At 43.8% G+C, this 23,401-nt stretch overlaps 1 protein-coding gene across 3 annotated transcripts in view; it reads right to left on the bottom strand.

The window, feature by feature from the left end:
• Positions 1–21,347, bottom strand: part of LOC124006702 (oxysterol-binding protein-related protein 6-like) — an 88,922-nt gene extending 67,575 nt beyond the window's left edge. For all 3 annotated transcript variants that reach the window (XM_046317987.1, XM_046317163.1, XM_046318761.1), the window contains exon 1: positions 21,078–21,347. The gene's annotated coding sequence lies outside the window, so the exon portion shown is untranslated. The remainder of the gene's footprint in view (positions 1–21,077) is intronic.
• Positions 21,348–23,401: the final 2,054 nt, after the last annotated feature.

Consider the following 23,401-nt stretch of genomic DNA (forward strand, 5'->3'; position numbering starts at 1 on the left):
GCTGCAACACCTTCAGCATTTCCCGCAGCTATGATCAAGGGTGCCAACAATTACGGACCTGACTGTATATTAGGCCACTCACTATAGGCTAGTCTGGAGACAGAAGTTGTGAGCTGATTAGGCTAATGTTGATGAAACAACAGAAGTCAACACTTCCTCTGTACAGAGAACTGTTGTAATCATCAAGCGCTAAGCTAATGCATACAGAAAGCGAGCTATGTTATGTTCAGCTTGAAAGGGAAGTTGAATTCTTCCCATCTAATCCTTGTAGCTCAACTTCTCACAAAATTCTAGGTATTAGCGTCATTCAGAGAAAAATATGAAATGAGGACATTTCAAATAGCTGGTTCCTGTTTGAGTTTGAATCTGAATATTGACTGTGTTTGATTCACATTGACTGAACAGTAGCACATTGTCACTTTTTACAGTTTGGTCTAAAGAATGCCTTGAGCAGCTCCAAGTAGGGACACTGAATGACACTTGTGTCCAGCGGATTGGTGACAGACCCTAGTCAAACATCAGTTACCCAGCAGGACCTTGCTCTTGGTTCTTTTTACAACCAGGAGAAATGACACCAAACAAAGCCAATTGATAACACTGCAAGGAACAGCATGCAAAACATCCCCAGAATGCCTTTGCATGCAAGTCTCTTACTGCTACGGTTAGAAGTGTTTACACTGACACATAAGAACAGACTGAGAAATAACCAGAATACATGGACTGGCTAGATCCTCTTTACCAATAGTAGGAGTTCGTCCTCACACAGTTCTAGATGGCTTTAGGAAAATCTTAACATTTGAATATCCAAACATGTCCTATCCTCAGTTCAAAACCAATCAAAAAGGGCAAAGGGATAACATCAGCTAAAATCACAAAGAACATGTTGTAAAAGCGATGAGACTTTGGAGCTACAATAAACCCAGTGGTCGTGGAGCCTGGACTCTAATTTCACCCAAACGTTTCTAAACGGCCCAGTGAAGGAAAACGGCCCCCTTCGTGAACAATTCTATGAGAAGCAGTGACATAAACTCTGAATGATCTAAAATGATGAAGCCCATATTGGTCTTTCACAGTCAGGCGAACCCAAGCTGTACTGTTCAGTAGGATAATAGTAGGCCTACTAATTGAAACAGATAAACTGAGCCAGAATTTCACAGGTTTCAGATTCTCTCCAATTTTTTTCAGATTTGTGTTCTCAAAGTCACAATTTTTTATTTGACTTATTTTACAGAAAAACAACACAATTGTATGTTCTAAGTCCATACCAATGCTTAAACCACACCAGGGAGACCACTTTTGAGGTCTAAGTAGAATCTAATACATTTTGATTTCTGAGAGTAGTTCCAGTTTAACTCAAGTGTGCAGGCACCTAGCACTACTGTTTGATTAACACATGAGATGGAGTTTGCAAAATAAATAGCCACTGAATAGATGTACTGGATTGATGATATAATCATATCATTCTGACAGGTAGGCATAGGCTAGCTTTGTAGCGGGTTAACAATTAATAGAGAAGGTTTTTGGGAAAGCCGTTCCATCTACCATCTATCATTAGCATCGCTATATTTTTCCTGTTCCTTAATTGTTTGAAACCTGGACGTTTTATTTCATATGATGAGGCATCTTACCTTGCTTCAAAGTAGAAGCCTATGGACAAAATCCCACCATAGAAACGTGGAGGCAATTATTTTATAACGACTTACTCATTATGTGTTCTTCTGGTTCTGTGAACTTTATTTTTTATTTTTTTATTTAACTAGGCAAGTCAGTTAAGAACTAATTCTTATTTACAATGACGTCCTAGGAACAAACAGTAAGTTAACTGCCTTGTTCAGGGGCTCTAACCACTAGGCTACCCTGCCACCCCCTTTCATTGTCTAGCAGCCAAAGGCATTATCCAAGTCATATTAACAACAGCCCATAATAGTTGTTGAATCTTTAGATCTCCCTTCTTTATAACAGACATTTCTATCTCTGTCCATGAAACCACGGTGCACATTTTAGAACAGTGTTTGTCGGCAAATTGCATTTTGAAACATTCACACATAGGCCTCCTGCCTTGTGCACATTCAAACAATAGTTTATCAACATTTTAAGCTTTAAAAACATTCCACATCTGTTCCATCAGCTCTATTAATTGATAAGGCGTATACCCTCCACTACACTACTTTGACACGTATCAGTGGCGATTAAGTGGGTATTAAGCGTATAACCTCCACTACACTACTTTGACACGTATCAGTGGCGATTAAGTGGCGATTAAGCGTATACCCTCCACTTTCAACACTGAATAAAACCCTTCAGTGAAATTAGATTAGAGTCAAATCATCATGTCTTTCCTGTGTCAAGGATTGATAGAGGACAGTAATAAATCAGTGTAAATACACTCTCTCACTCTCTTCTCTCCAGCTGTTAAAAAGTTGTTGATGCTGCCTGCTCCAAGGCTGTCAAATCCAATAGGTCCATTATAACATGTGATGGTTAAATCCCCTTAATGGGACAGACTTAATTAGCCAAGACAAGACAACCCAAGGACAAAATAAACACAAATAAAAAGTGATTGATGCAGTGCTTTACCATTAATGTTAGTCACGTTTTCATTTTCCTTCATTAGAGCTGCACAAAGGAAGAGGTCACGATTCCAAACAAGATTGAGACTTTCAGATTGATCAGCGCTTTCTTCAACAATTGTTTCGTTTTATAACATGGGGAGATATACTAGTAGGGCTGGGAATTGCCAGGGACCTCACGCCAGGGACCTCATGCCAGGGACCTCACGATACTTAGGTGCCGATACGATACGTGTTGCGATTCTATATGTATCACGATTCTATATGTATCACGATTCTGTATGTATGCTATTGAGATTAGATACTGCAATTCAATAGCGATTCGGAGTTCCAAACATATTGCTCACCACATGTCTGCTGCAGAGGGACAACGAAAAAATTATTGATAAAAAGGGTTAAACTGTTTCAGTAATTTGGATCTTCAGTTTAAGAATGATGGAGGTCACTGTGTTCTTGGGGACCTTCAATGCTGCAGAAATGATTTGGTACCTTTCCCCAGATCTGTGCCTCGACACAATCCTGTCTCGGAGCTCTACGAACAATTCCTTTGACCTCATGGCTTGGTTTTTGCTCTGACGTGCACTGTGGGACATTATATAGACTTTATATAGACAGGTGTGTGTCTTTCCAAAACATGTCAGAGGACTCCAATCAAGTTGTAGAAATATCTCAAGGATGATCAATGGAAACAGAATGCACCTGAGCTCCATTTCAAGTCTCATTGCAAAGAGTCTGAATACTTATGTAGAGTTGGCCGCCAGGCCAAACTGAGCAATTGGGGGAGAAGGGCCTTGGTCAGGGAGGTGACCAATAACCTGATGGTTACTCTGACAGAGCTCCAGAGATCCTCTGTGTAAAGGGGCTAAACTTCCAGAAGGACAACCATCTCTGAAGTACTCCACCAAATCAGGCCTTTATGGTTGAGTTGATATAAACCGCTACCCTGTCCTATCAAATTCAACTCTGTCCTATCAACCTATACCCTGTCCTATCAACTTCAACTCTGTCCTATCAACCTATACCCTGTCCTATCAACTTCAACTCTGTCCTATCAACCTCTATCCTGTCCTATCAACCTCTACCCTGTCCTATCAACTTCTACCCTGTCCTATCAACTTCTACCCTGTCCTAACAACCTCTATCCTGTCCTATCAACCTCTATCCTGTCCTATCAACCTCTACCCTGTCCTATCAACCTCTACCCTGTCCTATCAACCTCTACCCTGTCCTATCAACCTCTACCCTGTCCTATCAACCTCTACCCTGTCCTATCAACTTCTCCCTGTCCTATCAACTTCTCCTATGTCCTATCAACCTCTACCCTGTCCTATCAACTTCTACCCTGTCCTATCAATCTCAACTCTGTCCTATCAAACTTGGTGAATAAGTAAACTATGAACAACATCTGCACAATCGTAGGTTTGCAGAAATGCAAGGTGGAAATGGATTACTAAATTACTCAATTCAACAATGGTGCGCCACGCAGCATAGCGGTTAGAGACTTGAGCCAGTAACCGAAAGATCTCTGGTTTCGAATCCCAGAGCAGACACGGTGAAAAATCTGTAGATTTGAGCTAGGCACTTAACCCTTAATGCTACTGTAAGTCACTTTGGATAAGAGAGTCTGCAGCTAAATGACTCAAATGTAAATGTAACACCACGCAGTATATCATCTCTGATATTTTATTAGCCATGTGACTGTGTAATACATTTAAAAAAACACCAATGCCACGGATCCTGTAAGGTATCCTTTTGCCTTGAGGACCTTCTGATAAACATGAAGGCATAATGGAGAACACTAAGCCAATGACCTCAGCACTCTTCCTTATTCGTTCCAAATAGGCTATACTACCAAATGTTCACTGTTGTAAAACTACCCCCCCACAAGCTCTTAAACACCATACATGGTGTCAACAACATATTGTTGAACGTCTATGAACACACAGTCATACATCTCTGCAATGAGCCATCACATTGATGCGAAGTGAGCCATGAAGTCCCATGTACTGAAAACTGAGTGCGTGGAGGAGAGAGACAACAGAGAACGTAAAACGGCATTAATACCATCGTTTCTGAGTGGGTGGAGGACAGTAGTAACGCGAGTGTTGTCTGGTAGGTTGCCAGGACTGCAGTAGAGTGCCACTGCGTATTGCCACTTATGGGCATACGCAGGACCATTTCTGAATTGTGAATCACGTAATTTTATGTTATTTTTAATGTTTGAGCACTAGAAAAATGGTAGCATAAAAGTTAAGGAAAATGTTACATTTGTCAAATCCCTGCATGAAATCTCAACCCTGTCCTATCAACCTCAACCCTTTCCTATCAAGCTCAACTCTTTCCTATCAACCTCAACCCTTTCCTATCAAGCTCAACTCTTTCCTATCAACCTCAACTCTTTCCTATCAACCTCAACCCTGTCCTATCAACCTCGTCTCTGTCCTATCACGCATATGAATCTTCAACTCTGTTCTATCAACCTCAACTCTGTCCTATCAACCTCAACTCTGTCCTATCAACCACACACCACACACATGAATCCTCAACTCTGTCCTATCAAACTCAACTCTGTCATATCAACCTCAACCATGTCCTATCAACCTCAACCATGTCCTATCAACCTCAACCATGTCATATCAACCTCAACCATGTCATATCAACCTCAACCCTTTCCTATCAAGCTCAACTCTTCCCTATCAAGTTCAACCCTGTCCTATCAACCTCAACCTTGTCCTATCAACCTCAACCTTGTCCTATCAACCTCAACTCTGTCCTATCAACCACACACCACACACATGAATCCTCAACTCTGTCCTATCAACCTCAACCCTGTCCTATCATACTCAACTCTGTCCTATCAAACTCGTCTCTGTCCTATCAACCTCAACGCTGTCCTATCAACCACACACCACACACATGAATCCTCAACTCTGTCCTATCAACCTCAACTCTGTCCTATCAACCACACACCACACACATGAATCGTCAACTCTGTTCTATTAACCTCAACTTTGTCCTATCAACCTCGACTCTGTCCTATCAAACTCGTCTCTGTCCTATCACGCATATGAATCCTCAACTCTGTCCTATCAACCTCAACTCTGTCCTATCAACCACACACCACACTCATGAATCCTCAACTCTGTCCTATCAACCTCAACCCTGTCCTATCAAACTCAACTCTGTCCTATCAACCACACACCACACTCATGAATCCTCAACTCTGTCCTATCAACCTCGACTCTGTCCTATCAACCACACACATGAATCCTCAACTCTGTCCTATCAACCTCAACCCTGTCCTATCAAACTCAACTCTGTCCTATCAACCTTAACTCTGTCCTATCACGCATATGAATCCTCAACTCTGTCCTATCAACCTCAACCCTGTCCTATCAACCTCAACCCTGTCCTATCAACCTCAACCCTGTCCTATCAACCTCAACCCTGTCCTATCAACCTCGACTCTGTCCTATCAACCTCGACTCTGTCCTATCAACCTCGACTCTGTCCTATCAACCTCGACTCTGTCCTATCAACCTCGACTCTGTCCTATCAACCTCGACTCTGTCCTATCAACCTCAACCCTGTCCTATCAACCTCAACTCTGCCCTATCAACCTCAACCCTTTCCTATCAACCTCAACTCTGTCCTATCAACCACACACATGAATCCTCAACTCTGTCCTATCAACCTCAACTCTGCCCTATCAACCTCAACCCTGTCCTATCAACCTCAACCCTGTCCTATCAACCTCAACCCTGTCCTATCAACCTCAACCCTGTCCTATCAACCTCAACTATGCCCTATCAACCTCAACCCTTTCCTATCAACCTCAACTCTGTCCTATCAACCACACACATGAATCCTCAACTCTGTCCTATCAACCTCAACTCTGTCCTATCAACCTCAACTCTGTCCTATCAACCTCAACCCTGTCCTATCAACCTCAACTCTGCCCTATCAACCTCAACTCTGCCCTATCAACCTCAACTCTGCCCTATCAACCTCAACTCTGTCCTATCAACCACACACATGAATCCTCAACTCTGTCCTATCAACCTCAACTCTGTCCTATCAACCTCAACTCTGTCCTATCAACCTCAACTCTGTCCTATCAACCACACACATGAATCCTCAACTCTGTCCTATCAACCTCAACTCTGTCCTATCAACCTCAACTCTGTCCTATCAACCTCAACTCTGTCCTATCAACCTCAACTCTGTCCTATCAACCTCAACTCTGTCCTATCAACCACACACATGAATCCTCAACTCTGTCCTATCAACCTCAACTCTGTCCTATCAACCTCAACTCTGTCCTATCAACCTCAACCCTGTCCTATCAACCTCAACCCTGTCCTATCAACCTCAACCCTGTCCTATCAACCTCAACCCTGTCCTATCAACCTCAACTCTGCCCTATCAACCTCAAACCTTTCCTATCAACCTCAATTCTGCCCTATCAACCTTAACTATGTCCTATCAACCACACACCACACTCATGAATCCTCAACTCTGTCCTATCAACCTCAACTCTGTCCTATCAACCTCAACTCTGTCCTATCAACCTCAACTCTGTCCTATCAACCACACACATGAATCCTCAACTCTGTTCTATCAACCTCAACGTTGTCCTATCAACCTCAACCCTGTCCTATCAACCTCGCACATGAAACCTCAACTCTGTGCTATCAACCAAGCCCATGAAACCTCACCTCTGTCCTATCAACCTGATAAAATAATGTATATGTTGAAAGATAATGATAAAATAATTCCACTCTGAAACCTTATAATTGTATGAAATTGATTAGAATCATAAAATTATAATCTGATGACGTGTGTAGTTTTAGTCAGAATTAGATTAAACAATGTATTTGTATAGTGGAAAAACAAAGACTGTCTGAGCAAGGCCTTCGGTAGCTCAGTTGGTAGAGCATGGCGCTTGTAACGCCAGGGTAGTGGGTTCGATCCCCGGGACCACCCATACGTAGAATGTATGCACACATGACTGTAAGTCGCTTTGGATAAAAGCGTCTGCTAAATGGCATATATTATTATATTATTAGGATTTGAACTTGTATGTGTGTGCCGAGGGAAAAAACGAGAACAATTAAACTGTGTTTGGACTGACCTGGCTAGGCCTCGGAGGAACCTATGAGAGCATAGGGAGTACTTCTCAAGGTTTCCCTAATCTGGGGGGAATGGAACTGTCGGCTGGGTAGTGATACACAGTGGTGAGAACTACGGAGAAAGATACAACTCACCTACTGTTTGTGTGTATGTATGTGCGTAGGATACCTACTGTTTGTATGGAAGTATGTGCACAGCTATAAAACTGGATGTCTTTGTATAATGGACTTCAGAACGTTCTGGTGAATAAACTGTACTATCTTTTTGCATAAGCTGAGTCTTTGACTAATTATTATTAAACCCATGGTCTTACAGATCTCGGGGATTGGTCAGAGCTATTGATTGTCAGCTGTGACACAACCTCAACGCTGTCCTATCAACCTCTACTCTGTCTTATCTTATCAAGATTTCACCAGCCAGCAAAGCTCAAGAATGTCAGATGGTTTTTGTTTTCCTTCCAGAATCCAAACCATCCACTTGGAGACGTGTCAATAACGGTCTCTGTGAGTGGCTATGGCAGGGAGTTGAAGCTCGCATCCGCTACAAGACCATGGTGCTTGCCTACGGAGCTGTGAGGGGAACGGCACCTCAGTACCTCCAGGCTCTGATCAGGCCCTACACCCAAACAAGGGCACTGCGTTCATCCACCTCTGGCCTGCTCGCCTCCCTACCACTGAGGAAGTACAGTTCCCGCTCAGCCCAGTCAAAACTGTTCGCTGCTCTGGCCCCCCAATGGTGGAACAAACTCCCTCACGACGCCAGGAAAGCGGAGTCAATCACCACCTTCCGGAGACACCTGAAACCCCACCTCTTTAAGGAATACCTAGGATAGGATAAGTAATCCCTCTCACCCCCCCCCCCTTTAAGATTTAGATGCACTATTGTAAAGTGACTGTTCCACTGGATGTCATAAGGTGAATGCACCAATTTGTAAGTCGCTCTGGATAAGAGCGTCTGCTAAATGACTTAAATGTAATGTAAATGGAATTCAGCAGGATACACTGTAGAATTGTTTTGTATGGAAGAGGATGACACAATATGGATTCAACAGTATGAGGTTTCACACCGCTATACACTATCAAGGGAGAGAATTTCATTGTATAATTAAAATAAATCTGAATTAGAGCCATCTGTGCAGACATCTGTTTCTTGACTTATCAAGGTTCATTAAATTGAACTCTGGAGCAGGTCCAGCCCGCCCGCAGACAGTAAAGCAGGAGCACTGAGTAAACAACACTAATCATTAGACAAGAGGGTGATAGAAAGACTAAACATTGGTCACATGTCGTTATTAGTGTTCAGCTCAGTGAAATACTAAATCATAGTCCTCGCCACAAAGACTGGGACTGTTGAACAGCTTCTATCACCAGACCATCAGACTGTTGAACAGCTTCTATCACCAGACCAGCAGACTGTTGAACAGCTTCTATCTCCATCAGACTGTTGAACAGGTTCTATTACCATCAGACTGTTGAACAGCTTCTATCACCATCAGACTGTTGAACAGCTTCTATCACCAGACCATCAGACTGTTGAACAGCTTCTATCACCATCAGACTGTTGAACAGCTTCTATTACCATCAGACTGTTGAACAGCTTCTATTACCATCAGACTGGTGAACAGCTTCTATCACCATCAGACTGTTGAACAGCTTCTATCACCATCAGACTGTTGAACAGCTTCTATCACCAGACCATCAGACTGTTGAACAGCTTCTATTACCATCAGACTGTTAAACAGCTTCTATCACCAGACCATCAGACTGTTGAACAGCTTCCATTACCATCAGACTGTTGAACAGCTTCTATTACCATCAGACTGTTGAACAGCTTCTATTACCATCAGACTGTTAAACAGCTTCTATTACCAGACCATCAGACTGTTGAACAGATTCTATCACCATCAGACTGTTGAACAGCTTCTACTACCATCAGACTGTTGAACAGCTTCTATCACCATCAGACTGTTGAACAGCTTCTATCACCATCAGACTGTTGAACAGCTTCTACTACCATCAGACTGTTGAACAGCTTCTATCACCATCAGACTGTTGAACAGCTTCTATCACCATCAGACTGTTGAGCAGCTTCTATTACCATCAGACTGTTGAACAGCTTCTATTACCATCAGACTGTTGAACAGCTTCTATTACCATCAGACTGTTAAACAGCTTCTATTACCAGACCATCAGACTGTTGAACAGCTTCTATCTCCATCAGACTGTTAAACAGCTTCTATCACCATCAGACTGTTGAACAGCTTCTATTACCATCAGACTGTTGAACAGATTCTATCACCATCAGACTGTTGAACAGCTTCTACTACCATCAGACTGTTGAACAGCTTCTATCACCATCAGACTGTTGAACAGCTTCTATCACCATCAGACTGTTGAGCAGCTTCTATTACCATCAGACTGTTGAACAGCTTCTATCACCATCAGACTGTTGAACAGCTTCTATCACCATCAGACTGTTGAACAGCTTCTATCACCATCAGACTGTTAAACAGCTTCTATTACCATCAGACTGTTGAACAGCTTCTATCACCATCAGACTGTTGAACAGCTTCTATCACCAGACCATCAGACTGTTGAACAGCTTCTATTACCATCAGACTGTTGAACAGCTTCTATCACCGTCAGACTGTTGTTGAGTGGTCCAATGTTATTTGCACCATAATTTGCAAATAAATAAATTAAAAATCCTACAATGTGATTTTCTGGATTTTTTTTTCTCATTTTGTCTGTACCTATGATGAAAATTACAGGCCTCTCTCATCTTTTTAAGTGGGAGACCGTCAGTCATCATTATCACAGTGTTAGTGACCAGACTGTCAGTCATCATTGTCACAGTGTTATTGACCAGACTGTCAGTCATCATTATCACAGTGTTTTTGACCAGACTGTCAGTCCTCATTATCACAGTGTTATTGACCAGACTGTCAGTCATCATTATCACAGTGTTATTGACCAGACTGTCAGTCTTTATTATCACAGTGTTATTGACCAGACTGTCAGTCATCATTATCAGTGTTATTGAACAGACTGTCAGTCATCATTATCACAGTGTTAGTGACCAGACTGTCCTTCATCATTATCACAGTGTTATTGACCAGACTGTCAGTCATCATTATCACAGTGTTACTGACCAGACTGTCAGTCATCATTGTCAGTGTTACTGACCAGACTGTCAGGCATCATTATCAGTGTTATTGACCAGACAGTCAGTCATCATTAGACTGTCAGTCATCAATATCACAGTGTTACTGACCAGACTGTCAGTCCTCATTATCACAGTGTTATTGACCAGACTGTCAGTCATCATTATCACAGTGTTATTGACCAGACTGTCAGTCATCATTATCACAGTGTTAGTGACCAGACTGTCAGTCATCATTATTACAGTGTTATTGACCAGACTGTCAGTCATCATTATCATAGTGTTAGTGACCAGACTGTCAGTCATCATTGTCAGTGTTACTGACCAGACTGTCAGTCATCATTATCACAGTGTTATTTACCAGACTGTCAGTCATCATTATCACAGTGTTATTGACCAGACTGTCAGTCTTTATTATCACAGTGTTATTGACCAGACTGTCAGTCATCATTATCAGTGTTATTGAACAGACTGTCAGTCATCATTATCACAGTGTTAGTGACCAGACTGTCAGTCATCATTGTCAGTGTTACTGACCAGACTGTCAGTCATCATTATCACAGTGTTATTTACCAGACTGTCAGTCATCATTATCACAGTGTTATTGACCAGACTGTCAGTCTTTATTATCACAGTGTTATTGACCAGACTGTCAGTCATCATTATCAGTGTTATTGAACAGACTGTCAGTCATCATTATCACAGTGTTAGTGACCAGACTGTCCTTCATCATTATCAGTGTTATTGACCAGACTGTCAGTCATCATTATCACAGTGTTACTGACCAGACTGTCAGTCATCATTGTCAGTGTTACTGACCAGACTGTCAGGCATCATTATCAGTGTTTTAATGACCAGACAGTCAGTCATCATTAGACTGTCAGTCATCAATATCACAGTGTTACTGACCAGACTGTCAGTCATCATTATCACAGTGTTATTGACCAGACTGTCAGTCCTCATTATCACAGTGTTATTGACCAGACTGTCAGTCCTCATTATCACAGTGTTATTGACCAGACTGTCCGTCATCATTATCACAGTGTTTTTGACCAGACTGTCAGTCCTCATTATCACAGTGTTATTGACCAGACTGTCAGTCATCATTATCACAGTGTTATTGACCAGACTGTCAGTCATCATTATCACAGTGTTATTGACCAGACTGTCAGTCATCATTATCACAGTGTTACTGACCAGACTGTCAGTCATCATTATCACAGTGTTATTGACCAGACTGTCAGTCATCATTATCACAGTGTTATTGACCAGACTGTCAGTCATCAATATCAGTGTTATTGACCAGACTGTCAGTCATCAATATCAGTGTTATTGACCAGACTGTCAGTCATTATTACAGTGTTATTGACCAGACTGTCAGTCATCATTATCACAGTGTTATTGACCAGACTGTCAGTCATTATTACAGTGTTATTGACCAGACTGTCAGTCATCATTATCACAGTGTTATTGACCAGACTGTCAGTCATCATTATCACAGTGTTATTGACCAGACTGTCAGTCATCATTATCACAGTGTTACTGACCAGACTGTCAGTCATCATTATCACAGTGTTATTGACCAGACTGTCAGTCATCATTATCACAGTGTTACTGACCAGACTGTCAGTCATCATTATCACAGTGTTATTGACCAGACTGTCAGTCATCATTATCACAGTGTTATTGACCAGACTGTCAGTCATCATTATCACAGTGTTAGTGACCAGACTGTCAGTCATCAATATCAGTGTTATTGACCAGACTGTCAGTCATCATTATTACAGTGTTATTGACCAGACTGTCAGTCATCATTATCACAGTGTTATTGACCAGACTGTCAGTCATCATTATCACAGTGTTACTGACCAGACTGTCAGTTATCATTATCACAGTGTTACTGACCAGACTGTCAGTCATCATTATCACAGTGTTATTGACCAGACTGTCAGTCATCAATATCAGTGTTATTGACCAGACTGTCAGTCATCAATATCAGTGTTATTGACCAGACTGTCAGTTATCAATATCAGTGTTATTGACCAGACTGTCAGTTATCATTATCACAGTGTTATTGACCAGACTGTCAGTCATCATTATCACAGTGTTATTGACCAGACTGTCAGTCATTATTACAGTGTTATTGACCAGACTGTCAGTCATCATTATCACAGTGTTATTGACCAGACTGTCAGTCATCATTATCACAGTGTTATTGACCAGACTGTCAGTCATCATTATCACAGTGTTACTGACCAGACTGTCAGTCATCATTATCACAGTGTTATTGACCAGACTGTCAGTCATCATTATCACAGTGTTACTGACCAGACTGTCAGTCATCATTATCACAGTGTTATTGACCAGACTGTCAGTCATCATTATCACAGTGTTATTGACCAGACTGTCAGTCATCATTATCACAGTGTTAGTGACCAGACTGTCAGTCATCAATATCAGTGTTATTGACCAGACTGTCAGTCATCATTATTACAGTGTTATTGACCAGACTGTCAGTCATCATTATCACAGTGTTATTGACCAGACTGTCAGTCATCATTATCACAGTGTTACTGACCAGACTGTCAGTTATCATTATCACAGTGTTACTGACCAGACTGTCAGTCATCATTATCACAGTGTTATTGACCAGACTGTCAGTCATCAATATCAGTGTTATTGACCAGACTGTCAGTCATCAATATCAGTGTTATTGACCAGACTGTCAGTTATCAATATCAGTGTTATTGACCAGACTGTCAGTTATCATTATCACAGTGTTATTGACCAGACTGTCAGTCATCATTATCACAGTGTTACTGATGGTCTGCTGCTCCAAGGGTGCTGCTGATCACCATTTCTGTTCCATAATTAAGCAGGTGGAAAACAGACCCATGTAGATCACATTACAGGAAGAGAACACAGGGGCTTCATTCCTATCAGGGAACAACTACTGCGTGATATTAACAGGTAATAAGCGCACAGTGATTGGTTGACTGGGAGGGGTGAAGAAGGTGAGATGAACTGAACTACTGGCAATGAGGTTAATAAAGATGGGAATCCATTTCGTATGGTATCACTTTCATATGTGATGACAAAAGTATTGCATCCGATTCCACTGGCACATTGTAACACTGGCACATGAGCAAACAGTCTTAAAACACTCACTCAGTTGGACAATAGAACTTAAATGGGAAGGCAATCATGTGATGTGGATGTGCATTGTAACTAGGCCTATACTGTCATGTTTGTCATTTATTGTCATGTCTTGTCCCTGTGCTCCCCATGCTATTCGTTTCCCTCTGCTGGTCTTGTTTGGTTCTATCCCTCTCTCTCCCCCTCCCTCTCTCACTCTCTCGCTCTCTCTTCTCTCTGTCGTTCCGTTCCTGCTCCCAGCTGTTCCTATTCCCCTAATCATCATTTAGTCTTCCCACACCTGTTCCCGATCCTTTCCCCTGATTAGAGTCCCTATTTATTCCTTTGTGATCCGTTCCTGTTCCGTCGGTTCCTTGTATTGTATTCACCATGCTGTGATTGCGTTTCGCCCTGTCCTGTCGTGTTTTTGCCGTGATTGTGTATCACCCTGTCCTGTCGTGTTTTGTGCCTTCATCAGACGCTGCGTGTGAGCAGGTGTCTCAGTCGACTACGGCCTGACCCGAAGCGACCTGCAGTCTGTGGCCGCTTCTCCAGTTGTTTTTCCCCTCTACAATCTAGAGGATTTCTGTTATTCCGTTTTGAACATTAATAAACTCTGTTTCTGTTAAGTCGCGTTTGGGTCCTCTTTCACCTGCATGACAGAAGGAACCGACCAGGAATGGACCCAGCGACTTCAGACGCTCGTTACACTGCCGTCGAGATCCAAGGAGCCATGCTCGGCAGACACGAGCAGGAATTGTCTGCTGCTCGCCATGCCGTGGAGAACCTGGCCGCTCAGGTTTCCGACCTCTCTGGACAGTTCCAGAGTCTACGTCTCGTGCCACCTGTTACTCCCTGGCCTGCCGAGCCTCCAGAACCCAGGGTTAATAACCCACCTTGCTACTCCGGGCAGCCCACTGAGTGCCGCTCCTTTCTCACGCAGTGTGAGATTGTGTTCTCTCTCCAACCCCACACATACTCTAGAGAGAGAGCTCGGGTTGCTTACGTCATTTCACTCCTTACTGGCCGGGCTCGAGAATGGGGCACAGCTATCTGGGAGGCAAGGGCTGATTGCTCTAACAGATTCCAGAACTTTAAAGAGGAGATGATTCGGGTTTTTGACCGTTCAGTTTTTGGTGGGGAGGCTTCTAGGGCCCTGGCTTCCTTATGCCAAGGTGAACGGTCCATAACGGATTATTCCATTGAGTTTCGCACTCTTGCTGCCTCTAGTGAGTGGAACGAGCCGGCGCTGCTCGCTCGTTTTCTGGAGGGACTCCACGCAGTGGTTAAGGATGAGATTCTCTCCCGGGAGGTTCCATCAGATGTGGATTCTTTGATTGCTCTCGCCATCCGCATAGAACGACGGGTAGATCTTCGTCACCGGGCTCGTGGAAGAGAGCTCGCATCAACGGTGTTTCCCTGCTCCGCATCGCAACCATCTCCCTCCTCTGGCTTTGAGACTGAGCCCATGCAGCTGGGAGGGATTCGCATCTCGAATAAGGAGAGGGAACGGAGGATCACCAACCGCCTGTGCCTCTATTGCGGAGTTGCTGGACATTTTGTTAATTCATGTCCAGTAAGAGGCCAGAGTCCATCAGTAAGCGGAGGGCTACTGGTGAGCGCTACTACTCAGGTCCCTTCATCTAGATCTTGTACTACTATGTCGGTCCATCTACGCTGGACCGGTTCGGGTGCTACATGCAGTGCTTTGATTGACTCTGGGGCTGAGGGTTGTTTCATGGACGAAGCATGGGTTCGGAAACATAACATTCCTTTCAGACCGTTAGACAGGCCTACGCCCATGTTTGCCTTAGATGGTAGTCATCTTCCCAGTATCAAATTTGAGACACTACCTTTAACTCTCACAGTATCTGGTAACCACAGTGAGACTATTTCTTTTTGATTTTCCATTCACCGTTTACACCTGTTGTTTTGGGTCATCCCTGGCTAGTATGTCATAATCCTTCTATTAATTGGTCTAGTAATTCTATCCTATCCTGGAACGTTTCTTGTCATGTGAAGTGTTTAATGTCTGCCATCCCTCCCGTTTCTTCTGTTCCTACTTCTCAGGAGGAACCTGGCGATTTGACAGGAGTGCCGGAGGAATATCATGATCTGCGCACGGTCTTCAGTCGGTCCCGAGCCAACTCCCTTCCTCCTCACCGGTCGTATGATTGTAGTATTGATCTCCTTCCGGGGACCACTCCTCCTCGAGGTAGACTATACTCTCTGTCGGCTCCCGAACGTAAGGCTCTCGAGGATTATTTGTCTGTGTCTCTTGACGGTACCGTTGTGCCTTCTTCTTCTCCGGCCGGGGCGGGGTTCTTTTGTTAAAAGAAGGACGGTACTCTGTCGTCATTATCGAGGGCTGAATGACATAACGGTTAAGAATCGTTATCCGCTTCCCCTTATGTCATCAGCCTTCGAGATTCTGCAGGGAGCCAGGTGCTTTACTAAGTTGGACCTTCGTAACGCTTACCATCTCGTGCGCATCAGAGAGGGGTCAGTGGAAAACGGCGTTTAACACTCCGTTAGGGCATTTTGAGTACCGGGTTCTGCCGTTCGGTCGCCAATGCGCCAGCTGTTTTTCAGGCATTAGTTAATGATGTTCTGAGAGACATGCTGAACATTTTTGTTTTTGTCTATCTTTGATATCCTGATTTTTTCTCCGTCACTGAGATTCATGTTCAGCACGTTCACGTGTTCTACAGCGCCTTTTAGAGAATTGTCTCTACGTAAAGGCTGAGAAGTGCTCTTTTCATGTCTCCTCCGTTACTTTTCTCGGTTCCGTTATTTCCGCTGAAGGCATTCAGATGGATTCTGCTAAGGTCCAAGCTGTCAGTGATTGGCCCGTTCCAGTCACGTGTCGAGTTGCAGCGCTTTTTAGGTTTCGCTAATTTCTATCGGCGTTTCATTCGTAACAGTTGCTGCCCCTCTCACAGCTCTTACTTCTGTTAAGACGTGTTTTAAGTGGTCCGGTTCCGCCCAGGGAGCTTTTGATCTTCTAAAAGAACGTTTACGTCCGCTCCTATCCTCGTTACTCCTGACGTCACTAGACAATTCATTGTCGAGGTTGACGCTTCAGAGGTAGGCGTGGGAGCCATCCTATCCCAGCGCTTCCAGTCTGACGATAAGGTTCATCCTTGCGCTTATTTTTCTCATCGCCTGTCGCCATCTGAGCGCAACTATGATGTGGGTAACCGTGAACTGCTCGCCATCCCAGCCCTAGGCGAATGGCGACAGTGGTTGGAGGGGGCGACCGTTCCTTTTGTCGTTTGGACAGACCATAAGAACCTTGAGTACATCCGTTCTGCCAAACGACTTAATGCCCGTCAAGCTCGTTGGGCGTTGTTTTTCTCGTTTCGAGTTTGTGATTTCTTACCGTCCGGGTAGCAAGAACACCAAGCCTGATGCCTTATCCCGTCTGTTTAGTTCTTCTGTGGCTTCTACTGATCCCGAGGGGATTCTTCCTTATGGGCGTGTTGTCGGGTTAACAGTCTGGGGAATTGAAAGACAGGTTAAGCAAGCACTCACGCACACTGCGTCGCCGCGCGCTTGTCCTAGTAACCTCCTTTTCGTTCCTGTTTCCACTCGTCTGGCTGTTCTTCAGTGGGCTCACTCTGCCAAGTTAGCTGGTCATCCCGGTGTTGAGGCACTCTTGCGTCTATTCGCCAGCGCTTTTGGTGGCCGACTCAGGAGCGTGACACGCGCCGTTTCGTGGCTGCTTGTTCGGACTGCGCGCAGACTAAGTCGGGTAACTCTCCTCCTGCCGGTGTCTCAGACCGCTCCCCATTCCTTCTCGACCATGGTCTCACATTGCCTTAGACTTCATTACCGGTCTGCCTTTGTCTGCGGGGAAGACTGTGATTCTGACGGTTGTCGATAGGTTCTCTAAGGCGGCACATTTCATTCCCCTCGCTAAACTTCCTTCCGCTAAGGAGACGGCACAAATCATTATTGAGAATGTATTCAGAATTCATGGCCTCCCGTTAGACGCCGTTTCAGACAGAGGCCCGCAATTCACGTCACAGTTTTGGAGGGAGTTCTGTCGTTTGATTGGTGCGTCCGTCAGTCTCTTCCGGGTTTCATCCCCAGTCTAACGGTCAAGCAGAGGGCCAATCAGACGATTGGTCGCATACTACGCAGCCTTTCTTTCAGAAACCCTGCGTCTTGGGCAGAACAGCTCCCCTGGGCAGAATACGCTCACATTCGCTTCCTTCGTCTGCTACCGGGTTATCTCCGTTTCAGAGTAGTCTGGGTTACCAGCCTCCTCTGTTCTCATCCCAGCTTGCCGAGTCCAGCGTTCCCTCCGCTCAAGCGTTTGTCCAACGTTGTGAGCGCACCTGGAGGAGGGTGAGGTCTGCACTTTGCCGTTACAGGGCACAGACGGTGAGAGCCGCCAATAAACGCAGGATTAAGAGTCCAAGGTATTGTTGCGGCCAGAGAGTGTGGCTTTCCACTCGCAACCTTCCTCTTACGACAGCTTCTCGTAAGTTGACTCCGCGGTTCATTGGTCCGTTCCGTGTCTCCCAGGTCGTCAATCCTGTCGCTGTGCGATCTTCTTCCGCGACATCTTCGTCGCGTCCATCCTGTCTTCCATGTCTCCTGTGTTAAGCCCTTTCTTCGCACCCCGTTCGTCTTCCCTCCCCTCCCGTCCTTGTCGAGAGCGCACCTATTTACAAGGTACATAAGATTATGGACATGCGTTCTCGGGACGGGGTCACCAATACCTAGTGGATTGGGAGGGTTACGGTCCTGAGGAGAGGAGTTGGGTTCCGTCTCGGGACGTGCTGGACCGTTCGCTCATCGATGATTTCCTAACAGGATTCCTCCTCGAGTGCGCCAGGAGCGCTCGGTGAGTGGGGGTACTGTCATGTTTGTCATTTATTGTCATGTCTTGTCCCTGTGCTCCCCATGCTATTCGTTTCCCTCTGCTGGTCTTGTTTGGTTCTATCCCTCTCTCTCCCCCTCCCTCTCTCACTCTCTCGCTCTCTCTTCTCTCTGTCGTTCCGTTCCTGCTCCCAGCTGTTCCTATTCCCTAATCATCATTTAGTCTTCCACACCTGTTCCCGATCCTTTCCCCTGATTAGAGTCCCTATTTATTCCTTTGTGATCCGTTCCTGTTCCGTCGGTTCCTTGTATTGTATTCACCATGCTGTGATTGCGTTTCGCCCTGTCCTGTCGTGTTTTTGCCGTGATTGTGTATCACCCTGTCCTGTCGTGTTTTGTGCCTTCATCAGACGCTGCGTGTGAGCAGGTGTCTCAGAACGGCCTGCGCCTACCCGGCGACCTGCAGTCTGTGGCCGCTTCTCCAGTTGTTTTTCCCTCTACAATCTAGAGGATTTCTGTTATTCCGTTTTGAACATTAATAAACTCTGTTTCTGTTAAGTCGCGTTTGGGTCCTCTTTCACCTGCATGACATATACCATCAGTCTGATTTGACAGTGAAAGGCCTGTGGTGCTAAAGGTAGTGCATTGTGAAGGTGTACTACAATAAAACAATACAAAAAGATGACTATTGCACCCTGAATATTGTATTTACAATAGTAGAATGGACTGAACATTTCATTTAACGTACAGTCTCGTTAATCCTGACGTTAAACAGGGTCCTTCAGAAGCACAGGTTCTCAGCAAACTACTATAATTGACTCATTAAAAACAGCTCAAGGGTTCCAATTGTGTCACAATTTTTTAATGAAACAAGTCATCAGAAAGATGAAAAGGTCTCTGTGTTTAATAAGAGAGCTGGTCTTTGCCTTCTAAATCACATGAATGAGAAGGGGGATCTGACACTTGACCATCATCAAATTAAATGAGGACACCTTGAGCAGGTCTCCTCTCCTCAGTCCCCCAAAAATGACAATCAATGAATAGTGCTAGCAAAGCTTAATCTGTTCAGGGATGTGAATGCCTACACAAAGTTCTGACACACACACTTATCCCACCAGACATGCCACCAGGGGTCTTTTCATGGTCCCCAAATCCAGAACAAATTCAAGAGAGCATACTGTAGCTCAGTTGGTAGAGCATGGCGCTTGTAACGTCAGGGTAGTGGGTTCACTTCCCGGGACCACCCATACGTAGAATGTATGCACACATGACTGTAAGTCGCTTTGGATAAAAGCGTCTGCTAAATGGCATATATTATATATACAGTATTATATAGAGCCCTAATTGCATGGAACTTCTTCCAACTCATATTTCTCAAATAAACAGCAAACCTGTTATTTTTATACAGATAAAGCAACACCTCGCGACACAACGCCTCTCCCCTATTTAACCTAGATAGTTTGTCTGTATGCATTGATATGTAGGCTACATGTGCATTTGAAAAAGGAACATCTGTATTTGAGCTGTTCTTGTCTATTGATGTTCTGTATTATATTTCATGTTTGTGTGGACCCCAGGAAGAGTAGCTGCTGCTTTTGCAACAGCTAATGGGGATCCTAATAAAATACCAAATACCATGTAGGGACAGGCAGATAATTACAACATTGTGATTGTGAATCCCTCCCTCCAGGCAATGCCCTTTTGGTTAATTCAAGTCTGTGTTTAAACCTCACTGCAATGTCACATTCTGACCTTCATTGTATCTGGCTAAATTCCCTTATGGGATGGATTCTCATGCAGAATATCGTTGAAGGCTACTGCTCGATGGGAAAAGGTATTGTACACAGTGCATGACAATCACATGTGAGAAGGTATATAGTGACGGCGTGATGATGCAACTTCGGTACGTCACTCACCAACTAATTTCTTCCTCATATAGACTACTTCACTTAATCGAAAGATAGTTTTTGACATTGTACAACTAAGACAACCATTTGAAATGAAGACATGAAATCATTGTATTCCATTAGGCACTAGCAAATGCAGCAGAATTACTGCCATCGGTTTCTCAGGTAGGCATTGGTCAGGTGGGGCATAAACAGAAGTAGCCTTCCCTAGTGTCTGAGGATGCCTTGTCAACACTTGACTGGAAAGGCTTTTCTAGAAACAATTTGACTTCAATTACAAAGCGCAGGGCCGCAATTCACATAAAGTACAGTTTGACCAAGTATGGAAAACATAGCTTACCGAGGTTTTATTGTACTGACCATGTCTTGCATTTTTTTGGCGCAGGAAATAAAATGAGACGACTTCCCTATACAACTGAAAAACCCGCGCCCTCCTTGAGACAGATGATAGCTAGAAGGTTCCGCGTTGAAACCCCTTGTGCATATAATAGATGATATAAAAGGTTTTGAACATAAGCTAATGAAAAGTTTTTTAAATTAAAAAGTACTGTATATATCCGTTTTCTTGAATACAGTGAGACGGATGCTCAATGCTCCTCCCTGCAGCAAGGATGAGTTTTGGAGGGAAGAAATGGCCGGACTGGATCCGCACCCGAGATGGACCAATGGCGCTTTCGCAAACCCAGGCACTGGATTTCTGTCAGCGCAGTAAACAAGTCACGACAAGAATGCTAAAGACATTTCCAAAATGAGAATAATTGGGGTTGGAAAGCTTGTACTAAATTCAAGCCTACTTGAAACGCAGGGACTTTTTTTTATTATTTTTTATTTTAGTCTCTTTATGGAAACAAACATAGTGAAACACAGTTTCACGTCAAACGTGATATTTTAGTGATGCTGGATAGAACATCTGATGTTCGTTATTATAGGTCCCTGTATGTGACGGTACTATAAATTCTACTCTAGCCAATGAAGTCCAGCGCATATGTAGAGTGACCAATAACGGCAAATGGATGCAGCAATGGGATAACTGTTAGAAGCGTTCCCATGTTCGTACTGGGGTTTGTGACGGAGGCATTTTACGATTGGGAAAATAGTCTTGTATAATAGCATAGTACGGCCTCTGCCAAAAAGGTCTGGATCCTCATGACACAGGTGATACCGTTTACACTATGGTTTCTGGTTTGAGCTAGAATCTGTGCCCCATTAAACAGTGGTGGTGGTGGGGGGGGGGGGGGGGGTTAAACTGAACTCACTATTGGTAAAAATTTAGAATTTCCATTTGTCCAGGATGAATGAGTCACCTCATTCCACCCCTCTCGTTTTGGAAGAGGATTAAGCAATGCAGCAGTCTCTCCCAATAATTAGACTGCCATCTTGTGGTTGTACTGTTAACCAAAGCCCTCAACTAGGCAAATGCAATTCTGTGGAATTGGTGACAAGCAAGTTTTATAGCCTGAACATATAAAAGTTTGTTTAGTGCCTACTCAATCACTTTTTATAGCTACTGTTTACAGGCCTCCTGGGCCATATACAGCGTTCCTCATTGAGTTCCCTGAATTCCTATCGGACCTTGTAGTCATAGCAGATAATATTCAAACTTTTGGTGACTTTAATATTCACATGGAAAAGTCCACAGACCCACTCCAAAAGGCTTTCGGAGCAATCATCGACTCAGTGGGTTTTGTCCAACATGTCTCTGTACCTACTCACTGCCACAGGCATACTCTGGACCTAGTTTTGTCCCATGGAATAAATGTTGTGGATCTTAATGTTTTTCCTCATAATCCGGGACAATTGGACCACCATTTTATTATGTTTGCAATTGCAACAAATAATCTGCTTAGACCCCAACCAAGGAACATCAAAAGTCCTGCTATAAATTCACAGACCACACAAAGATTCCTTGATGCCCTTCCAGACTCCCTTTGTCTACCCAAGGACGTCAGAGGACAAAAATCTGTTAACCACCTAACTGAGGAACTCAATTTAACCTTGCACAATACCCTAGATGCAGTTGCACCCCTAAAAACAAAACAAAATTCTCGTAAGAAACAAGCTCCCTGGTATACAGAAAATACCCGAGCTCTGAATCAAGCTTCCAGAAAAATGGAACGGAAATGGCGCCACACCAAACTGGAAGTCTTCCGACTAGCTTGGAAAGACAGTACCGTGCAGTATCGAAGAGCCCTTACTGCTGCTCGATCATCCTATTTTTGCAACTTAATTGAGGAAAATAAGAACAATCCGAGAAAAAAAAATTGATACTGTCGCAAAGCTAACTAAAAAGCAGCATTCCCCAAGAGAGTATGTCTTTCACTTCAGCGGTAATAAATTCATGAACTTCTTTGAGGAAAAAATAATGATTATTAGAAAGCAAACTACGGACTCCTCTTTAAATCTGCGTATTCCTTCAAAGCTCAGTTGTCCTGAGTCTACACAACTCTGCAAGGACCTAGAATCAAGAGATACTCAATTCTTTTAGTACTATATCTCTTGATTCAATGATGAAAATAATCATGGCCTCTAAACCTTCAAGCTGCATACTGGACCCTATTCCAACTAAACTACTGAAAGAGCTGCTTCCTGTGCTTGGTCCTCCTATGTTGAACATAATACACGGCTCGCTATCCACCTGATGTGCACTTGTGAAGGTGGTAAATT

Source organism: Oncorhynchus gorbuscha, linkage group LG01, assembly GCF_021184085.1.
Source record: "Oncorhynchus gorbuscha isolate QuinsamMale2020 ecotype Even-year linkage group LG01, OgorEven_v1.0, whole genome shotgun sequence".
NCBI classification, from domain to species: Eukaryota; Metazoa; Chordata; class Actinopteri; order Salmoniformes; family Salmonidae; genus Oncorhynchus; species Oncorhynchus gorbuscha.